At 44.3% G+C, this 20247-nt stretch overlaps 1 protein-coding gene across 1 annotated transcript in view; it reads right to left on the bottom strand.

Annotated features, from left to right (window-relative positions):
- Positions 1–18277, bottom strand: part of LOC144753136 (lysophosphatidic acid receptor 6-like) — a 59249-nt gene extending 40972 nt beyond the window's left edge. The window contains exon 1 of the mRNA XM_078640915.1: positions 17903–18277. The gene's annotated coding sequence lies outside the window, so the exon portion shown is untranslated. The remainder of the gene's footprint in view (positions 1–17902) is intronic.
- Between the last annotated feature and the right edge of the window lie 1970 nt (positions 18278–20247).

Below are 20247 nucleotides of genomic sequence, written 5' to 3'. Positions count from 1 at the left end.
AGAGTCTCCACCAAAACTTCTAACCCCTGGTATGATGAGAGACTCAATGACGACAGGCGTACCATGCGAATGGCAGAACGCACCTGGAGAGCGGACCCTTCAGCACTGCACCTCAAAAGGCTTAAGAACAAGAGAAATGCCTACTTCAGGAAAATAAAGCGCACAAAGGCGGACTTCTTTAGCCGCCAGCTGGACCAAGCAAAAAACAGGCCAAGAAAGCTGTTCGAACTAATCAAGACCCAAACGAAGACACAACCCCTACAATCAAACAGTACAACAAGCGACACCCCACACTGTGAAGCCTTCTCTGCTTTCTTTAAGCTAAAGACTGACAACATAAGAAATGACCTCATCATGGATGTAAGTCGATTCCCCAACACCACCAGAATGTCTTACACTCAACCTAAAAACAAGGCATCTTGGCTGTTTTTCGATACCTACTCGGAAGAAGCAATACGCAAACTGCTCTGCACCTTGAAGCCCTCTAATCACCTCACAGACCCTCTACCTGCTAATGCTGTAAAAGACTTCATCCCCTTGCTCCTCCCTCTCTGGACCAAAATCATCAACAGCTCCCTGCAACAAGGCCTCATTCCGGACTCCCTCAAGGTGGGGCAAGTCACGCCTATACTCAAGAAACCTACAGCTGATCCGTCTGACCTAAACAATTACCGGCCCATCACCAATATCCCCACCCTGGCCAAACTGCTGGAAAAATGTGTCCAACTACAACTAACTAAACACATTGACCAATTTGACCTCCTCAACCCTCATCAATCAGGCTTCCGAGCGAAACATAGCACGGAAACAGCTATGACACACATAATTGATGACGCCCTCCAAATTCTTGATCGCAATGAGTCCTGCCTCCTCATCCTTCTTGACCTCTCATCAGCATTTGACACGGTCAAACATGAGAACTTGCTGGAGCTGCTAAGCACTAGAATGGGCCTATCGGGAACTGTTCTCAAATGGTTTTCGTCCTTCCTTCACAACCGGTCACAGAAGTTCAAGATCGACAATGTGCTATCTACACCTGTGCCTGCAGATCTAGGTGTTCCACAAGGATCCTCCCTCTCCCCCACACTGTTCAACCTCGTCATGGAACCACTCGCCACCTTGCTCCAAGCTTCCAATGTCCAATTCCATATGTACGCTGACGACACACAACTCTACCTAAAGCTACAATCCCCGGAAGATATCAAACATCTGAATTCCACGCTTATTAACACTCAATCTTGGCTGGCAGATAATCACCTCAAACTAAATGCTCTGAAAACCGAGTTCCTACTCATCTCACCCCCGGCGAAAATTTCCACCACCCAAACATGGCTCAATAACCTAACAGCACTCAATGTCCAACCTACCATCGTGGATTCGGCGAAATCCCTAGGCATCACACTCGACGCCAAGCTCAACATGCAACAGCACGTTAGCAAAGCCACAAAAGCAGCTAATTTCCAAATCAACACATTGAGGAAAATTAAACCTTTCCTCCCTGCCGAAGACTTCCAAACTGCTGTACAAGCTCTAGTCATCCCTCGAATAGACTACGGAATTGTGGCCCTCAGCGGACTCCCGCTATCCACAACTGCACCCTTAAGAGCCTCCCTGATCGCTGCAGCAAGACTAATTACTGGCTCAAGAAAACATTCGCATATATCCCCAGACTTAAAGTCTCTAAAATGGCTGCCTTTTGAAGCCAGAATACAGCTAAAAATTGCAGTTATGACACACGCGGCCGTGCACCACAATGCACCCAACTACCTCGCTCAAAAGTTGTCTATATCAGGAGGTTCGAGATCCAATAGAAGTACAAAAAATCTACTCCTGAAACCTCGTAGATTCCGGAAAGAGAAAACATACAAGCGCTCATTCTCTGGAATGGCACCCAGGATCTGGAATGCGCTCCCGCCTGAAACTAGGCTGATCTCCTCCACTGCACTCTTCAAGAAAGAGGTGAAAACCATCCTTCTGGCCAAGATCTCCTGAACCTTACTGGTGCTGGATCAGAGACTCTGCATTGCTTTGTATCACTGTTCACCTTGTCCTCTGGCACTATACTTCTAACTTGAGGTTGTCACTACCAATATATGATACACGTTGGTTTACTGATTCACTCTCCCGATGCCCCCACTCAGTGTTCTCGCTACACTAAGACTTTGGTATAAGCCATCCACACACCCAAGGTGCACCTGAACACCTCTGTAGTGGGATCAATGACTTGTACCGTCTTATATTACTTGCTTACCTGATTGTATATTGATATGTTTTATGTATGTTATTATTATCCTACCATGTTAGTGACTACTATACTGCTCCCATTATCTCCGTTCACTCCTACTGCCCCGACCCTGTCTTTGTGAAGCGCTCTGATATCTGTAAGGATCTTGTTCGCGCTATATAAAACTTTGAATAAATAAATAAATAAATAAATACAAAACAATACAAAAGGTTGGCGAGGGGCAGGGGTGTTGAGAACATAGGGGAAAAAGGGGGATACAAATGTATGATTGCAATCATAGTTAAAGTCAGTAAAAACAAAGGCCCCACATATTCTCTGCGGGGAGAGTTGGGGATCAGGGGAAGAAGCGATAGTCTTAGATTCATCAGGCACAGTGTGGTGGATGAGGGCAGGCATTAGACGAGGAATTTACCCATGAGGAAGGTTTTGGCCTCCTTCTTGAAACGTGCTAGAGAAGGGATTCTTCTGATGGTGGGTGGGCAAGAGTTCCAAATTCTTGGTGCTGCCCTGGTGAACACCCTATTATAGTTTTTATTTTTATTTTTAAAAGGCGGGCTGGAGTAAGAGGTTTCTAGCGTACCGGGAGTTCTTACTTCCTCCAGATACCACTAGTTTATGTGCCAGATAAGCAGGGGAGTTTGCGTATAGAGCCTTGTGTGTAATGCATGCAAGTTTCAACTGAATTCTGGCCTCTAGAGGGAGCCAGTTCAGCGCTTTCATATGTGGAGAGGTGTGGTCGAATTTTCTGGTGCCGGTGAGTAGTCTGGCGGCCGCGTTGTGGCAGGCTTTTAGAGGTGCTAGGGAGATCTTGGGTAGACCAGTAAGGGTGGAACATCCAGATTCTAGTCTAGAGATGACTAGTGCTTGAACTGCCATTTTTAAGTCAGGAGCATCGATGAAAGGTTTCAGCTTCCATAGGTAGCTCAGGTGGAATCTAGCTGCTTTAGCCATCGAGTTAATGTGGTCTTGCATGTTCAGGTTACAGTTGAGGATTATGCCCAGGGATTTGGCAGAGTCCACAATGGTCAGCGGGCATTTTAGGGGTGTGATGGCCTTGATCCACATCTGAATCTCTGGGTTGGCTTTTGAAGGGGAGATTAGGAGAAATTCCGTTTTCTTTGCGTTGAGTTTGAGTTGGTTAGCGGCTAGCCATTGGACAGTCAGTTTCAGGGTCTCGTTCAGGGAGAGGATCTCCTCAAGCATAGAGATATTGATGTATATTTGGGTATCGTCCGCGTACATATGGTAAGAAATGTTGGCGGCACAAAGAACTTCGGGGAGTAACTCTAGGTAAAGATTAAAGAAGGTGGGGGACAGGGTTGAACCTTGGGGGACTCCATCCGTGACTGGGTGGGAGCTGATAGGTTGCCGTTAATGAGGAATCTCTGAGATCGGTTATATTCTTATTGCTTATGTGCTTATTGTTCTCATGAGTATTACAAATACCCCAGACAAAAAGACTGGACTCTTGCCCCATGAAGTGTTGATGGGCAGAGCCATGAGGAATGCCTAAAACCCTTCAGCAACACTTGGGTCAATGATAGATGATACTGTGTTAGATTACTGCAAAGGTCTAGCCGATGTGGTAAAATCTGTCTCTTGTCAGGTGAATTTTGCAACAGCACCAACAAAAGAAACTCTGTGCCATCCACTACAGCCAGGAAACAGGATACTAGTGAAGAAGCATGTCCGCAAAAGATGCCTCGAACCCCATTGGAAAGCACTACAACACCTTGTGCTTATGACTAACACTGCTGTAAAGTGTTCCAGAATCCCATAGCTCACATGAGAAGAGTAAAGACAGTAGTTGAAGTAGTGACAACTATCACTGATTCACAGTCAAGCTCAGGTTTGCAGGTTGGATCCATAGGGGAAGGGGAGAAATTGGGGAAGAAGTTGAAGAAGTGAACTTTGAAACTGGTGATTGTTGATGACAGTGAAGGTGAAGAACCTTGTGAAGGTACAAGTAGCAGTCTCTGATCCAGTTCATGAAAATCTCCAGCTGAAATTTGAGTCTCAAGAACCCCCCAGGGGATGAAAGCACTTCACAGTGAGTCGAGCTGCTGATGCTGGTCTAAGCACAAGTTTGGCTGGAAGTGAAGAATATTCAGCAACAGTCACAAGTTCAAGAGAAGATACAAGAGTTCTTAAGGCAGTGAAGAGAACTTGGCCAAAGAAGACACTGGGAAGATGAAAGATCAGCGAAGAACTTCACAGTGAGTCGAGCTGCTGATGCTGGTCTAAGCACAAGTTCGGCTGGAAGTGAAGAATATTCAGCAACAGTCACAAGTTCAAGAGAAGATACAAGAGTTCTTAAGGCAGTGAAGAGAACTTGGCCAAAGAAGACACCGGGAAGATGAAAGATCAGCGAAGAACTAGAAATAATTGAAGCCAATTCAGAGAACAGTGATAGTGAATTGTCTGTTGCTAAAAAACAAACGAAGTAGAAAATCCGGACAAGAAAGTATGCTTCATCTGAACCAGTGATTCCTGCCTCTGTGTCCTTAGAAGAAGACAATGCAGATGGGGCAGACTACAATTCAATAAACTGTTGCCAATTCCTTTTTGGAGAAAAGCGCCCTTGATTTTTGCAAATCTTGATAGTGATAAATAAAAATGTAAACAGTTTTTGATCTCTGCAAGAAAATATCCAGATGAAGAAATAAGATTCTTGAGCCTATGCACTGAGCAAACAAACTGATTAATACAATCTTTGAAGTCTTTTTTTGGTGTCTCCTTATTGTTTTGAAAAAAAAGAAAGAAAAGATTTATTATGGTTTTGAAAAAAAGTTTTCCAGAAGACTGATTTTTTTTTAACACTTTTGAATTATTTTAATTGTTGTTTTGATTTCAATAGAAATGCCATGCAGCAAATGCTGTAAAACAGTTAGTATGTTTTCAAAGGTAGCAATATTATTAGTCATAATTGGCTTAATATTGTGCCCTATTTCTCCATATGAACTGACTACATACAGTATAGTAATGAAATTGAGCATAATACATTGACACAAAGGGAAAGGTTAGTTAGAGATTGATAAGGATAATATCAAAGTAGAATTCTTGGGTGAATATGTGGACATTTTGGGGGGTCATGACTTGCCTAGTTTGTACTTTTCTTCCCTCTTCTGCAGGTGAAGATTGAACCTATGGACAACTATTGATTTCCTACAACCTATCTTGTTATGTTTTTGTTAGTATATTTATTATGCAAGAGTTTCTATTGCCATATTTCTCTGATTTCAACACTTTGCTGGAGAACCTGTAACTGAAGATTATGAGAATAGGGTAATTCATAGTGAATATTTGAATACAATTGCACAAACCTACCCTACACTAATCAAACTAAAATGGAGTATGTATAATGAGAGGAAAGTGAGAATTTTGAAAGACTGAAAGGATAAGCGGGAAATTAGAGAACAGATTTTAAGGCAGAAAGGAAATGTTGGTTTTCAAATTTGCATCTAAGGTTGAGAAGAGAACATGAGAAAAAGGTGAATCGTGTATGATGTGTCATGAACCTACAGAAGGTGGATCAACAGAGTATGTGGGAAAAACTGAGTGTTAAAGAACTTATGTTGTCAGTAGTGATTTATTGGCTGGTGAAGAACCAATTCTTACAGGTACTGATTAGGTGTGTGGTAAGACTGCTTATTTCTGCCTACCATGTATGTGGGTAAGTGCTTGCTAGCTGCCTTTAATATTTCTTAGAGTCTATCATCTGAATTAAATGAGTGGTGCTGATGGTTTGAAGAGAGTGAAACGAGGTTTTGGACAGATTGTATTAGATGTGTGCAGAGCTATGATTCCATCTATGGGTGTGGCTATGAATGGTGTCAATATTAGAAGATTATTTATGCTAGGGGACTGATTTACTTCTAACACTGCTGGAGCACTAACACAAGTTAATACAGGGTTATTTGTTATGCATGCAATAATATTGCCAAACCGCTGAACGCTAGATATCGTTCTCACGAAGGTAGGCGGGGTTTGCAGGGTTTTGGAAGGTGACAGTGATGTACTTTCATCCTGGATAATAAATAGTAGGGTTATTAACACCTATGTCTCAAATATCACCAACATTTCTTGTGACATCCAAGCTTTAGAAGACTAGTTTTGGGAAACAGTAGGTTCCTGTGTTAGTGGGATAAGAAAGAGTTTTAGTTAGGTTGGGGAGTGAACTGATATCTTGGGTGGGGGTATGTTTAGTACCATACCAACTCCTGTAACTATTGTGCTGATTTGTGCAGCATTTCTGTTTCTCTTGTTCAAATGTCCTGAATTAATATTTCTAAATTGTGGATGTGAAGAGAAAAATACTTTGTCTAAAAGGAAGAGAGATGATCCTGAACTGGAAGATGTCAGAGAACGAGTCTATAATCAACTGAAGCTGCTGGAAGAACCGAGTTACAAGAAACAGAAAGTGATGCAGTATAGTCAATTGTGGGCATCTGATGATTACAGAATATTTTGGAGGGGGGGGATTTGTAGACATTTTTGTGCATTTATAAAATTGTGCGTTACTAACTGAACAGAATATGGATTTACGCTTGAATTTACATGTGTATACTTATATAATGTTATTACTTAGGCCTAGACACCATCTTGTTCAAGATGGATATCTCACCCGGCACATTCACTGTTTATTATTTCTGCCACACACAATCAAGCAAAGCCATGTTTGTTTATTTCCAAAGAAGATTCTCTAACATGGGCTCAATAGGTTTACTATGCAATAAAGGTTTGCTGTTCCTCAACAAGATGACGCCTAGAATACAAATAGACGACCGACTCACCACTACCATAGATAATGATAGGGAAGTCAGGCACTGTTAAAGTGGAAGGATCAGGAGGGATCCCGCTCTGTCAGAACTAGGGCCCTCACACGCCCAGCAAGCTAGGTGTCATGCTTCATCAATAGTGCGGTTCACCTACCCTCCACGCCGGCACCGGAGCGTAGAGGGTAGGCGAGTCGGCTGTTCCCCAACGACAGAATAGACACCACGCTACTAGGTGTCCAATAGAATCCATGGTAGTGGTGTGTCGGTTCTCTGTTTGTTTTCTAGGCGTCACCTTGTTGAGGAACAGCAAACCTTTATTGCATAGATTCTTACAGGGCATCTTTGCTGGACTTCAGTAAAAAAAACTCAGTCCCCCCTTTTTGAACTCAATAGGTTTACAACATTCAAGGTTTCTTCCACCTGCTTGCAGTGTTGCATTAATTCACAATAGTTCACTGTTGTTCTCTAACTAGTTTGTTCTGCCATCTGCGGATGATTTCAGCCCTCTCTAGCTGAATCGATATTTATGTAGTGGGATAGTGCTTAGGTGTTAAGGCAATATAGCGTTCAATAATTCTGTGCTCTAATTTGTTGCAGTTGTATTCCTTTTACTATGATAAATCGGCAGTTTTCATTATCACCTTGGCTGCTTGAGATATTTGCCTGCTGTGCTGGACCATAATAGAAATGGGTGTGGTCATGACGAGCTCAACTCGTCATGAGAACACGAGCACTGTGCCTCATGACGAGCTGAGCTCGTCATGAGAATAGAAGGGGTTAAATTCCATGAGAAAATTCCCTATGTTAACCCTCAAATTTGGGAGTGAGCCACAGACCTTCCCGACGCTACAGGGGATGTGGTCCAATTTCTTAATGATTTTGCTGCTCATTGGGACTTAAAATATTTTAGATTTTGCTTATTATTCTGTATTGCCCTTTTATCGAGAGCCTTCATGGCAATGGTGTATGATTTGCGCTTTACAATTTTTGCATCGTATCTTTTGAGTTCGCGTTATAAGTTGTTTTACATTTCTAATTCCACCCTAGAACTCACTTATGGAGTCTGTCCTCCCTTAATTGACTGTGTTTTTAATATGTAGTGTTGCACCTTATCCTGGAACACATTGCCTCATTAAATTGAGGTTTAACACCACCCCTAATCCACGCACCCTTGGGCGTCTTATTGAGGTGATTTTTGGGGTGTACGATTTTAGGAATCCACCATGCCCACGCGGCTTGTGGGCAAAATATCCCTGCAACAGAAAATACGTTTTTTGTCGGAGATTCTTCTGCCTGAACCTTTTATTTGATTGAGAATCCTTTGGCTAAAAATAACTTCATGGGGTTTTTTTGTCAGGCAAAACCTGGCATTTTCCATTAACATTGTGTTTTTTTAACTTCACAGACTTTGTAAAGTTCCCAAAGATAGCAACATTGAAAAAGACCAAACAACAGCCAGCCAAGTTAGCAGAAGGGAAGTTTTCCCGCTTTACTCACCAAGATGCAACAGTAGAAAGAGGTGATTTCAGGAAAGAGTCCCGCGATTCTCTGGTGGGATCTCTATGAGACACCTTTTTGCACATTCTTCGTAGAAGCCTGAGCTACTCCTAACATGGACTTACTTTGCATTGTGGTTACAGATGACGTAGCACGCTTAAAACTAGGTATGTCAATATCAAGGGTGTATGGGTATATGTATGGTTAAGAACAGGGTCGGACTGGGAAAGAATATAGGCCCGGACACCAATTTAAAAGTAGCTCCCTTTTGCAAATCAAGCCAGTTTTAAATGGGTAAAACTAATCTGCGCAAGTGGTTTGCAAGATCTGGGAGACTGGTGGATTTGTGCTTGCAGCGGGCAATGTTTGTTTTAATATTGGAGACAGTACAAACCGGACCACCAGACCATAAAACAGGCCCATAAACAGCCAATAAACAGTCCATACACTAATTTGTGAGACCAGCCCATCGGTCACTGCCAGATTTTCCTATAGTCCAGTTAAATTCTAGTAAAGAGTGCAAGCATTAGATAATGCCTAGGTATATGGTGTTCCAAGTAGGTGGGTTTCGTACTGTGTGTTTAATTATGAATATTACACTGATAAACATGTTTGATATGCTAGATGTGCACTTGACATGGTTCTGTATGAGGTGGTCTGGCTGTGTGCGATTGGCGGGTGGAACATGTGGAACATATTCCCTTACCCACCCCTAAACCCTAAAACACCCTTACCACTCAATTCCCCTAGGTACTCCTAAACCTAGATCTTGACTCTGAGTAATGTTGAACCAAAATATGTTAAGAAATGGTAAACATGTAATGATTGCTGCTTACCGCGTGTTCTCTCTTTTGTTGTTATGCTCCAATTTGTAACTGAAACCTAAAGATTAATACATGTTCTGTACTAAATGTATGATGCAAACCTTAAAAAAACACCCATGTCACTAGTTTCCTCAACCACCCCTAAACCCTAAAACACCCATACCACCCAATACCTCTACCGTTCCCATAACCCTACAAATACTCTTATCACTCTATCCACGTACCCACCCCAAAACCCTAAAAACACCCTTACAACCTTAAACCCTTACCCACTGCTAAACCCTAAAAGCATCCCAACCATCGTGTACCTGCACACACCTCTAAATCCTAAAAACAGCCTACCCACCCAAATTCCCTTAGCCACCACATAACCCTAAAAACACCCTTACCACCCATTTCCCTTACCCACCCTTAACCCTAAAAACAGACTTACCATCCAATTCCCTCTCCCACCCCTAAACCCTAAAAACACCCTTACCATCCACTTCCCTTACCCACCCCTAAACCCTAAAAATGACCTTACCATCCAATTCCCCTAGCCATCCCAAGCCCTAAAAATACATTTACCACCCAATTCCCTCTCCTACCTTGAAACCCTAAAAACATCCTTACAAACCCTATTCCCTTATCCACCCCTAACCCCTAAAAACACCCATACCACTCAATTCCTTTACCCACCCCTGAACCTTAAAAATACCCTTACCACCCTATGCCTTTACCCATCCCTAAACCCTAAAATACCCTCACCATCCTATTCCTTTACCCATCCCTAACCCCTAGAAATACCTGTACCCTAATCCATACGTGGGTGTGTGTATGTATGTGTGTATACACACACACACACACACACACACAACCCTTCGTTAAATTCCTACCATTTTGTTGTAAAGTCATGCCTAGTAAAGGCATATGCGCAGTAAAGGCATTGTGTGTTAATTACGTTGTAATTCCTGCTTGGTAAAGGATTTTAATCCCCTCCCCCCCCCCCCCCCCCACGCCACCCCAGGAGGTCCTCGGATTACAGGTTAAGAACTCCTGGTGTATTGTAAACACCTGAAGTTAAGGAACGGCTCCATTTCCTATGTGGGCAAAACAATTGGCCTCATAAAACACTATTGTTATCACTGTCTTCACCAAAACAACTAAATCAAAGGTCAAACTGGCCCAGAGTGATGAAACACCTCGCATTCAACCATTCAGGCCAGGGGTTAGGCAGACATGTCGTTTTTACTAAAAGTATATATACATTATACTTACTATGGGGACTTTAGGCCAGCCCTCTTTGTCTATTGGTCTGTTGTGTGTGGTTCATATTTTCTGGAGCCCACAGAAGCAGGCAGTACAGGGTAATGATGTGTGGATGAGCCAATTCAGCCAATAGCTAACTTCATCGTGAGTGAAGGCATTCCGCTATTTTCACAACTAATACACAATTCTGGGCCATATGTATCAAGCAAAATTGCGATCGCAAACGCCGAAATTCGCAGAATTTCGGCGTTTGCAATCGCATTTTTGCTAAGTGGTATGTATGAAGGCAAATCTGCGTGCAAAATAAGGAATCGCACAATTTGCGATTCCCTTATTTTGCAATTGCATTTAAGGAATCGTAAATTTTGCGAATCCTTAAATGCAATGTAAGAAGCACCAAAAAAGTGCAATTTGACCTTAAGGATTCGCAAATTACCACCAACTTCAAGTTGGTGGTAATTGGCGATTTCTTTGAAAATTTCACTTTTTTGCATTTTTCAAAGTGCAATGTGAAGCACATACATGCCCTTAAGGCATGTATATGCGCCACATGTGCACCCAAGCTTATTTCAGGGTTGCAACAGGGTGTTCTTTTGACACCCTTGCACCCTTGCAATTGTATTCTCAATTTGCTGTTCTCTAATTGCTAATCGCAAATTGAAAATGTCTTCCCATTCATTCCTATGGCCACTAGGCCCATAGGAAAGAATAGGGAGGTATTCCTTATTAGCTAATCGCAATTTGAGATTCGCAATTAAGGAATCTGTAGGATTCACAAAATGTTTTTCAAATCCTACATACATAGCATTTTGCGATTCTCAAATAGCGATCCGCAAAAAATCGCTATTTGAGAATCGCAAAAGAGGATTTTGATACATATGTCCCGTAGTTCCCTTTAGTAACTGAGACTGCTATGGCAAAGGGTGCTTTATGAGGCTAAAAAATATGATTTCATTAAGCCAGTGTTGACATTTTATATTCGCGAGGGCCCTTGAGCTCCTTCAAAATAAAGTTTTACAAAAACAATACAAAAGATGCATTGACAAGCGTATAGACAGACTGCCAACGCCAAGACTTATTGGCTTTGCCTATTCTTTATATGGTTTGTCTCTGAAATATTTTTTGCACGTGCTGGCCTTAGAAATGAATTACCCCGGTAAAATAGCATCCTGTCAGAGGGATGAAAGACCCCACAATTTGTTTACTGGATGGGTGGGGAGCACTTCTTCTGGCCAGGTGGGTAGGGTTTGACAGACAAGAGAACTGGGTCAGAATCATACAATGTGTGGTCAGTCTGTAGAAACGTGAACATTAGCTTCCCATTTCCTGGTTCAACATCTCACATCATAATATCCAGACCGCATACGCTACAGTAGTGGGAAACGTTCAGGAGTAGAGAGCCAAGTAGGATCGCTCAGCGATTTAAGAGCGCAATGCTGAAATTTTGTTTAACCTGCTTATTACAGGTTTAAACCTCTCAGCTATGGAAGATTCAACTGTTGGTGAAATAAATATCAATAGTGGGTCTGGGCGGTGAACTCTGCTCCGCTCTCGGAGTTTGCAGTTTTCCGCACTGCGCATTATGCGGAGCTCGCGTAATTCCCAAAAACTCTGCTCCGTGTAGTGGAGCAGAGTGTTTTTTCCTCGCTCGCATTCGTCAATGTCAAGTTGTCGAGCGCATGAGGAAAATTCACCTCCCGGTGAGATTTTTCCTTGTTCACGATCGTCAACATCAAGTTGACATGGGCGAGCGTGGAAAATCAACCTCCCGGTGAGATTTCTCAATGCGAGTAGTCGCGTATGGTCGCGACCGCCTGCTTTGAGAAACCGTCCTTTAGTGTTGAGAAAGCTGCCGCTCGAATAAAAATCTACTCGAGTGGCAGAAAGGAAACATGCCCGCTTGCGCTGCACATGGTGCCGTTTGCGATGATTGCACAGTGCGGACAAGCACTTGGCACTTAAAAACACTGCAAACGGCATTTATCTAACGCACTCCGCTGCTCGCGGAGCTCTGCGAAGCACAGTGGAGTTTTTTTTGCACTTCGCGGAACTCCTCCCAAGCTTAACCAGTAGTTCATCAATAATGAAACCTATTATTCAATTACCCTGAAAGAGATATTAATTTGTGGTCTGCTCTAAGCGGTCAACATCAGGCCTGGCGCTTGGGGCAGCCTACTGGTTGGTTGTGTCTGATTTGTGAGTCCCCCGTCATCAAATGCATAAAAATTAAGCCCCAGCGTACTGAAGGGTTGAAATTACCAGAACACTAATACATGTGGGAGGGGGAGTTGGCAGAATCAACAAGCATTGGCAAAGCCAATAGGCCTCGCCTATGCAAGAGCTATTGGCTTTGGCAATGTGGTTTTGCAATGTTGTACACCAGTGTGGCTGCTGTTCAGCATGGCTAAATGTTAGTGCCGTGGAATGTCCTAGAGTGGGGTGGGCAGAGTAGAGTGTTGTAGACTGGATTTGTTGGAATAGAATGTCATACAGTGGACTAGAGTGTCATTGAGTAGAAGGGAGTAGAGTTCAGTGATTCTGTGGCTGAGAGTGTCATAGAGTGCAGTGGAGTGGAGTGGAGTGGAGTGGGGTGGAATACGGTGGAGAGGGTTGAGGTAGTCGGATGGATTGGAGTAGATTGGGGGTTGGATTGGGGAAGAGTGGAGTGGGTGGACAGGATGGGGTGGATTGGATTAGAGTGGAGTGGATTGAAATCAAGTGAGGTGGATTGGATTGGGTGCATTGGAGTGAGGTGTATTAGATTGGTGTGGGGTGGGGTGGATTGGACTTGGGTAAGGTGGTTTGGAGTGGGGTGAATTAGATTCAAGGGTTGGATTGGATTGGCTGGAAAGGGGTGGATTGGAGTGGGGTGGTTTAAATTGGAGTGGATTGGACTGGATTGGGGTGGGGTGGGGTGGGGGGTGAATTGGGGTAGAGTGAGGTGGTGGATTGGATTGGGGTGGAGTAGGGTGGATTGGACCACGGTGGACTGGATGGGGTGGATTAGATTGGAGTGGGGTGGAATGAAATTGGGTGAATTGGATTGGGGTGGGGTGGTTTGGAATGGAATGGGGTGGGGTGGATTACAATGGAGTTGGGTGGAATGGAATGGAGTGGGTGGGGTGGATTGGATTGGAGTGAGGTGGATTGGATTGGAGAAGAGTGCATTGAAGTGGAGAGGACTGGTTTCAGGCAGAATGTTTTAGATTGGAGTAGGGCAAATTGGATGGGTGCAGATTGTTTTGGATTGGAGTGGGACAGATTGGAGTGGGGCAGGTTGTTTCGGATTGGAGTGTGGCAGATTGCTTTGGATCGGAGTGGTGCAGATTGTTTTGGATTGGAGTGGAGCAGATTGGAGTACGGAAAGTAGTTTTGGATTGGAGTGGGGAAGATAGTTTTGGATTGAAGTGGGGCAGATAGTTTTGGATTGGAGTGGGGCACATTGTTTTTGATTGGAGTAGGGCAGATAGTTTTAAAATGGAATGAGGCACGTTGTTTTTGATTGGAGTGGGGCAGATTGTTTTTGATTTAAGTGGGGCAGGTGATTTGGATTGGAGTGGAGCAGATAGTTTTGGATTGAAGTGGGGCAGATAGTTTTGCACTGGAGTGAGGCACATTGTTTTGGATTGGAGTGGGGCAGGTTGTTTTGGATTGGAGTGGGACAGGTTGCTTGGGATTGGAGTGGGGCAGGTTGTTTGGGATTGGTGTGGGGCAGATTGTTTTTGATTGGAGTGGGGCAGGTTGTTTTTTATTGGAGTGGGGCAGGTTGTTTTGGACTGGAGTTGGGCCGATTGTTTTGAATTGGAGTGAGGCAGATAGTTTTGGATTGAAGTGGGGCAGATCATTTTGGATTGGAGCTGGGCACATTGTTTTTGATTGGAGTGGGGCAGATAGTTTTGGATTGGAGTGAGGCACATTGTTTTTTTATTGGAGTGGGGCAGGTTGTTTTGGATTGGAGTGGGGCAGGTTGTTTTGGATTTGAGTGGGGCAGGTTGTTTTGGATTGGAGTAGGGTAGGTTGTTTTTCATTGGAGGGGGGCAGGTTGTTTTGCATTGGAGTGGGGTAGGTTGTTTTGGATTGGAGTGGGGCATTGGAGTGGGGCAGGTTGTTTTGGATTGGAGTGGGGCAGGTTGTTTTGGATTGGAGTGGGGCATGTTGTTTTGGATTGGAGTGGGGCACATTGTTTTTGATTGGTGTTGGGCACATTGTTTTTGTTGGAGTGGGTCAGATTGTTTTGTATTGGAGTGGGTCATATTGTTTTGTATTGGAGTAGGACAGATTGTTTTGGATTGGAGTGGGGCAGATTGTTTTGATTTGGAGTAGGGCAGATTGTTTTGGATTGGAGAAGGGCAGATTGTTTTGGATTGGAGTGGAGCAGATTGTTTTGTATTGGAGTAGGGCAGATTGTTTTGTATTGGAGTAGGGCAGATTGTTTTGTATTGGAGTGGGGCAGATTGTTTTGGACTGGAATGGGGCACATTGTTTTGTATTGGAGTAGGGCAGATTGTTTTGGATTGGAGTGCTCAACCTTAAAAACGGCGAGGGGTCTCTAACATCGGCACAGTCAAAATTGTAGATCCACGCATAAAAACAGTGGTTGTGTTGAAAGAAGGTGGGCAGGGTGACTATGTCAGGAGAGAGCTCCTTATGTAAGTTCAGTTTTCATAGCAGTGGATGGTTCCAGTAATATTGTATTTGCAATATGGATATAGCTCTTAATACCCCTGTGTGCAGTGCAGAAGTGCTAGCCTACATGGAAAGCATTCTACACCATGCAAGGTGTCTGTTTGGAAGTTTGCTGTCTTTGTTTTGATCCCTATGGGGGAATTGCGTCCATGTCCTGCGTGACGACTACTAAGGTGCGGTTATCATGTTCTAGGATGCAGTGCTTAGTAGGTGATGGGTGAAGAAGTGTGAGAGGCTGAGCGAGTCGTGCAGCTTATGGTTTTCGAGAAGCTGGCTGCTTTGAATAGCTCTGCTGGCCCCTTTACGGTATTAGTTTTCCCATAGTCAACTTACACGGTTGTTGGACACGGTTGACTTGTCGAGATATTTGTTGAAGGTGAATGGTCCAGTTTGGAACGGTTGAATATTTTCATCAGATGCTCTGTCAGGGAGGTAGTTACGGTACAGAGTGGGTCATGTTAAGGGCAGATGTGCTCCTCAACGTAGTGAATGATTGTCTGGGAGGAAGGGCTGGGGTTGTTTGTGGTTTATCACTTAAGTAGGCCATGCTGATGCAAGCTGGCGTTATGTAAGCCTATTTGCTTACTTAGTGCTTACTAACACCATTTAACCCTCTCCTAAGCGTTCCCAATACTGGTCTCTGAGAGAACAGGGAAGTTGAGGATTTTGCCCAGGACCACACAGTGTCATCAAAGTAAGAAGCTGAGAATACAACCCAGGTCTCCTAGCTCACTCCACAGTCGGAAACGTAGCCACAGCCTCCCAGTGCAAACTGCTCTCAACTGCGACCCCCCAAAAAAATGTTGAAGAAGGGAGTATAGGGGTTCTCCCCCACTCCCAGGGAGCCTCCCCCACCGCTCAGAATGTAGCTGAGAAAGAAACAAAGGCCACAGAAGTTGTGCACCTATTCCACTAAGAGTGACACACATAGAAGATATTAAATGAAGTCTGATTCGTGGGGCCCATTTACAAACGGTGAAGGGTGTTAGGGCCCTGGGCAAAGCTCCCCACGATTGAGGAACCCGAGACATCTGGACGTTCGATATGAGCTCATGGATAGACCAGTGCAGGAAGCACGGACTTCATTTATGAGCCTCTACGTGATAATGTAGAATTTTTTTTAAATATACATTTATATATATTTGTTTAGGTTATTTTTGGAGGGGGCCGGATGATCACTATTCTTCATTCTTTTTTAAGTACACCCGTCTTTCCCACACAGACACATAAACATTTCGGGCCAAATGTACAAATTTGAGCGCACCTTCCAGATCAAATAAAGATTTGCGTCATGTTTTGTGACACTGCGCCGACACAAAGCCTTAATAAACCTGGTCCTTCTTTTGTGTGACTTGCTATGTCGTGCATGAGCCTTTTTTCTGAAAATAGGGCTATTTCCTTTCACACTCAACAAACTTCGGCACTTTTTTAAAATTTTATTTTTTAAGCCCACGTATGTTGATTTCGACCCAGTGGCGTAGCAAGAAGGGTGGGGGCCGTGCGCCCCGGGTGGCACGAGTTTTGCCCCCCCTTTGATGGGGCGCAAACACGGGGACCGCCACGGGCGGCTGCTACGCCACTGTTTCGACCTCACACAAATACGAGACCCACTTAATACCCATGGGCAGACAGTGTAAGAAACTTTAGAGTCCACAGACAAACAGTATGAAGGTAGTTAAAAGGATTTAAAAGCCCCTTGTGGGATAGTTAAGTCTACACACATTGAGTGAGTGGAAGAAGCGTGGCCTAGTCTCTTGGTTAATTAACCCAATATCCTAATCCTAGCGTCCCCATTAACCTGCTGATGTGATCCTGGGCAAATCATGTCACCTCTCTGCGCCTTTAGCTGACAGGATTGAAAGTGCACTGAAAAGGCTAACCTGAGTGTGAAGGACTATACAACAAACTAGGCATTGGCATTTAGAATGTAAAACCATAAAACGCCCTCTCTTTTCTATGCGTTTTCTCCATTTCTAGCAACTACGGGATGGATTGAAAATTCGATTGTTTCCCCTACTATTCTACTCCCAGTTTTGTTATTTTGGTCTTTGCTGAAATCATTTATCTGGAAGGTTACTTAAAAAAAATTGTATGCCGCTTCCACCAGCAGTCCTGCGGCTTCTGACCGCTATGAACAATATGTCCGATGACTACAAATTCAGTGTGATTTTATTTCTGGACCACACAATGGTGTAAGCTGAGTCAACTCTGAACCTGTGGTATGACATTTTACTCTCTCCTGAGTGACACTGCCATAGAAAGCCTGCTGGTAAGGGATTTCACTAGGGTTGTCAAGTAGCCACATCAGTTGTGAATATATTCAACCTGAGGCGGCATCCAGGCGCTAGCAGTTAATCAGGTACACAGATAAAGGTGAAAACACCCAAAGCAGAATGTAAATACATATCCAGACTTGGACAAGCTACTTACACCTGATATAGGACAATTTAAAATCAGTTGTAACCGGGAGGTTAAAATTCAACTGGGCCTACTCAGCTGTTCACCATGTTGAAGCGCCTTAGACACAGGAAATAACAACACCTATAAATGAGGACAGTAGGTGGTCTATATAGCGCCAACCAAGGCTGTTTGGCTTAACTGGACAGGTTTGCAAAGTGCCTTACCTGGGTTAGAGGGGTCGGAGTGACAGATGAGACGGCGGAGATTCCTGGCACCGGAGAGGCGGATGCCGAGACCAGCACGAAACTCTTCTACTTTCAAAGTTTGTCGCCAGACACTTAGAGGTTCAACGACATCGTCCTCCAGTGCAGCAGGTGAACAGGAAGAGAGGTAGCAACTACAGGAAGCAGATATTCTGAAAACCCCCCGCAGCTCCGGTGCACGGCCTGCCTCCCTCACAACCACAAGCAGTCGACAGGCCACCAGCAACCCCGGCCTACACAGCCCACTGCTTTCCACCTCTCACATCCGAAAAACAACCGTGTGCTTCATCCCGCCCACACTGTTCTGCAGGCTAAGGAGATGTGCTTTGCTTATCTACTCCCCTCTGCCCTGTTTGTCCCTCTGAAAGAGGGGGGACGGTTGTGTGTGTTTTGGAGCCGAAAGGCGGGGACCCGTGGCGTAAAGCAACATAATGTCACCCCTTGCAGAGTCAGAAGGGGGCAGTGCTCTGGTTTGCCATATATCACGAATATTCATTTCCTTTTGGCTCTATGGGGCATCTCTGAAGGAATGGAAGGTCCTGAAGGGCTGTGCGCCCTCCCAGCGCCTCAGAAGACGCAGGTGCCTGTGTTATGCCCCCTTGCAACTCTTACCAGCTCTCATTGTCTCTTATGTCCACTGAGAGCCGCTGAGCCTGTTCCAGTGTTGTGTGTGGTACACTCAGATTTCTATTTTGTAGCATAGTTTTAACATAAAATTTATTATTTGCATGTTTTAGGCAGGCCCTCGTACAATATTGTGGCCGCTTCAAACCTCTTCATTTGCGCATCTGAATAGGATGCGTGGGAGTGAATGACCACAGCACGGAAAGCAGCCCAGACAAAAAAAAGTTCAGATCAGCCCCGCCCGTCACCTCACGCTCTTTCTTTCCAAACACCCACCCTTTCTCTCTGATCACTTTCTCTTTACCTTCATTTTTTCTTGAATTCACCCCCTGGTTTCTGCGATTAACCTCAGGGAACTGGAGAAAGTGCCAAGAGGCGCCAGCAAGCAGAGGCCCATGCCCCGAAAACCAGTTCCTGATGGCGCAAGATCCTGTGTGTAGGAGAGGAGGATCTGCTTACTATGGTTACCCCCACTTTTTGCTGTGTTTCACTGGTTTATCGACTTTAGTCTGGCTGTGGCCCTGCTAATCAGCACCACAGCCTAGCTGTTCTCTCTCTAAATTGATACTGTGTACATTAGGTACACTCCAGATTGGTTACTGGGTTACCCTTGTGAGTCCCTAGTATACGGTACCTTAGGTACCAAGGGCATGGGTATCCCCAGAGGCCTACCAGGGGCTGAAGCATGTATTATGCCACCCCTGGGAAGCCTTCAAAAATGGCACCACAGGTCTGCACTTACAGCCTGGTTAAGGTGGTGTAAGCACCCCTTACTTAGATATAGTACACCTGATGGAGCAAGGATTCGCACGTTACGCGACTTGCTTGTACTCATGAACCTCGAATAAGGTTGATAGACTGATCAAAATGTTTGTCTTACTAATATTGCACTTTTTACACTACCCGAGGTGTCCCAGAGACGCTTGCCTATGTGTTTACTAAACAGTAATAACGCTTGCTATTAAAATGGCCGCTGCTTCGCGGGAATTTAGTCTGCGCATGCGTCGGTCATAATCATGTGATGTGACGTACTTGCAGTTCTGGTGGGAAATGTTTGCTCATGCGCAATACTGCTAATATGGCCGCTTTGTCTCCTCATATGCTCCGTGCTTGCAAAGCTGCTATCGCAAAGGTACTTGTTATGCACTCACCCTAACGCTATAGTTATTATAAAGTAAGGGGTATAGAGTAGCTATTCATGGTATACAGTGTATTCATTTTTTCCTGTATTTCTAAAATATTTTCGCTTACTTTTCATGTATCGCACTCTTTGGGGCCTGAGGAACACTCGTGATTCCATATTGAACAGCCCTTCTGCGCATGACAGTCTTCTGCCGGTGGCATTGAAACCCTGCCAACCCGAAGTCCCAGCCAAGATGTGCCTGGGAAGATGCACCTTCGCCTAGCAGAAGAAGCTGAACTGTTCTAAATGTATCATAATTCATAGATGCGCTATTGTAATGTTAAGATTTATGTCATGGGAACCCCAAATTCAATAGGCGGTCCCAGAGTATGCTAATTAAGACTTGTAAAAGTGAAATGTGGTTGGTGTGTTGACCTATCCTACTTGTGGACCAATCGAAATTGGGGATTCTTACACTTGCAACATTTGGGGGGTGGTACACTGACCCGAAAACAGTATAACTAGCCTAGGTTTAGCTAGAGAATTTGTCCGACTTCTC

Source organism: Lissotriton helveticus, chromosome 5_1, assembly GCF_964261635.1.
Source record: "Lissotriton helveticus chromosome 5_1, aLisHel1.1, whole genome shotgun sequence".
In the NCBI taxonomy this organism is placed as follows: domain Eukaryota; kingdom Metazoa; phylum Chordata; class Amphibia; order Caudata; family Salamandridae; genus Lissotriton; species Lissotriton helveticus.
This window is presented reverse-complemented; position numbering and strand designations above follow the sequence as displayed.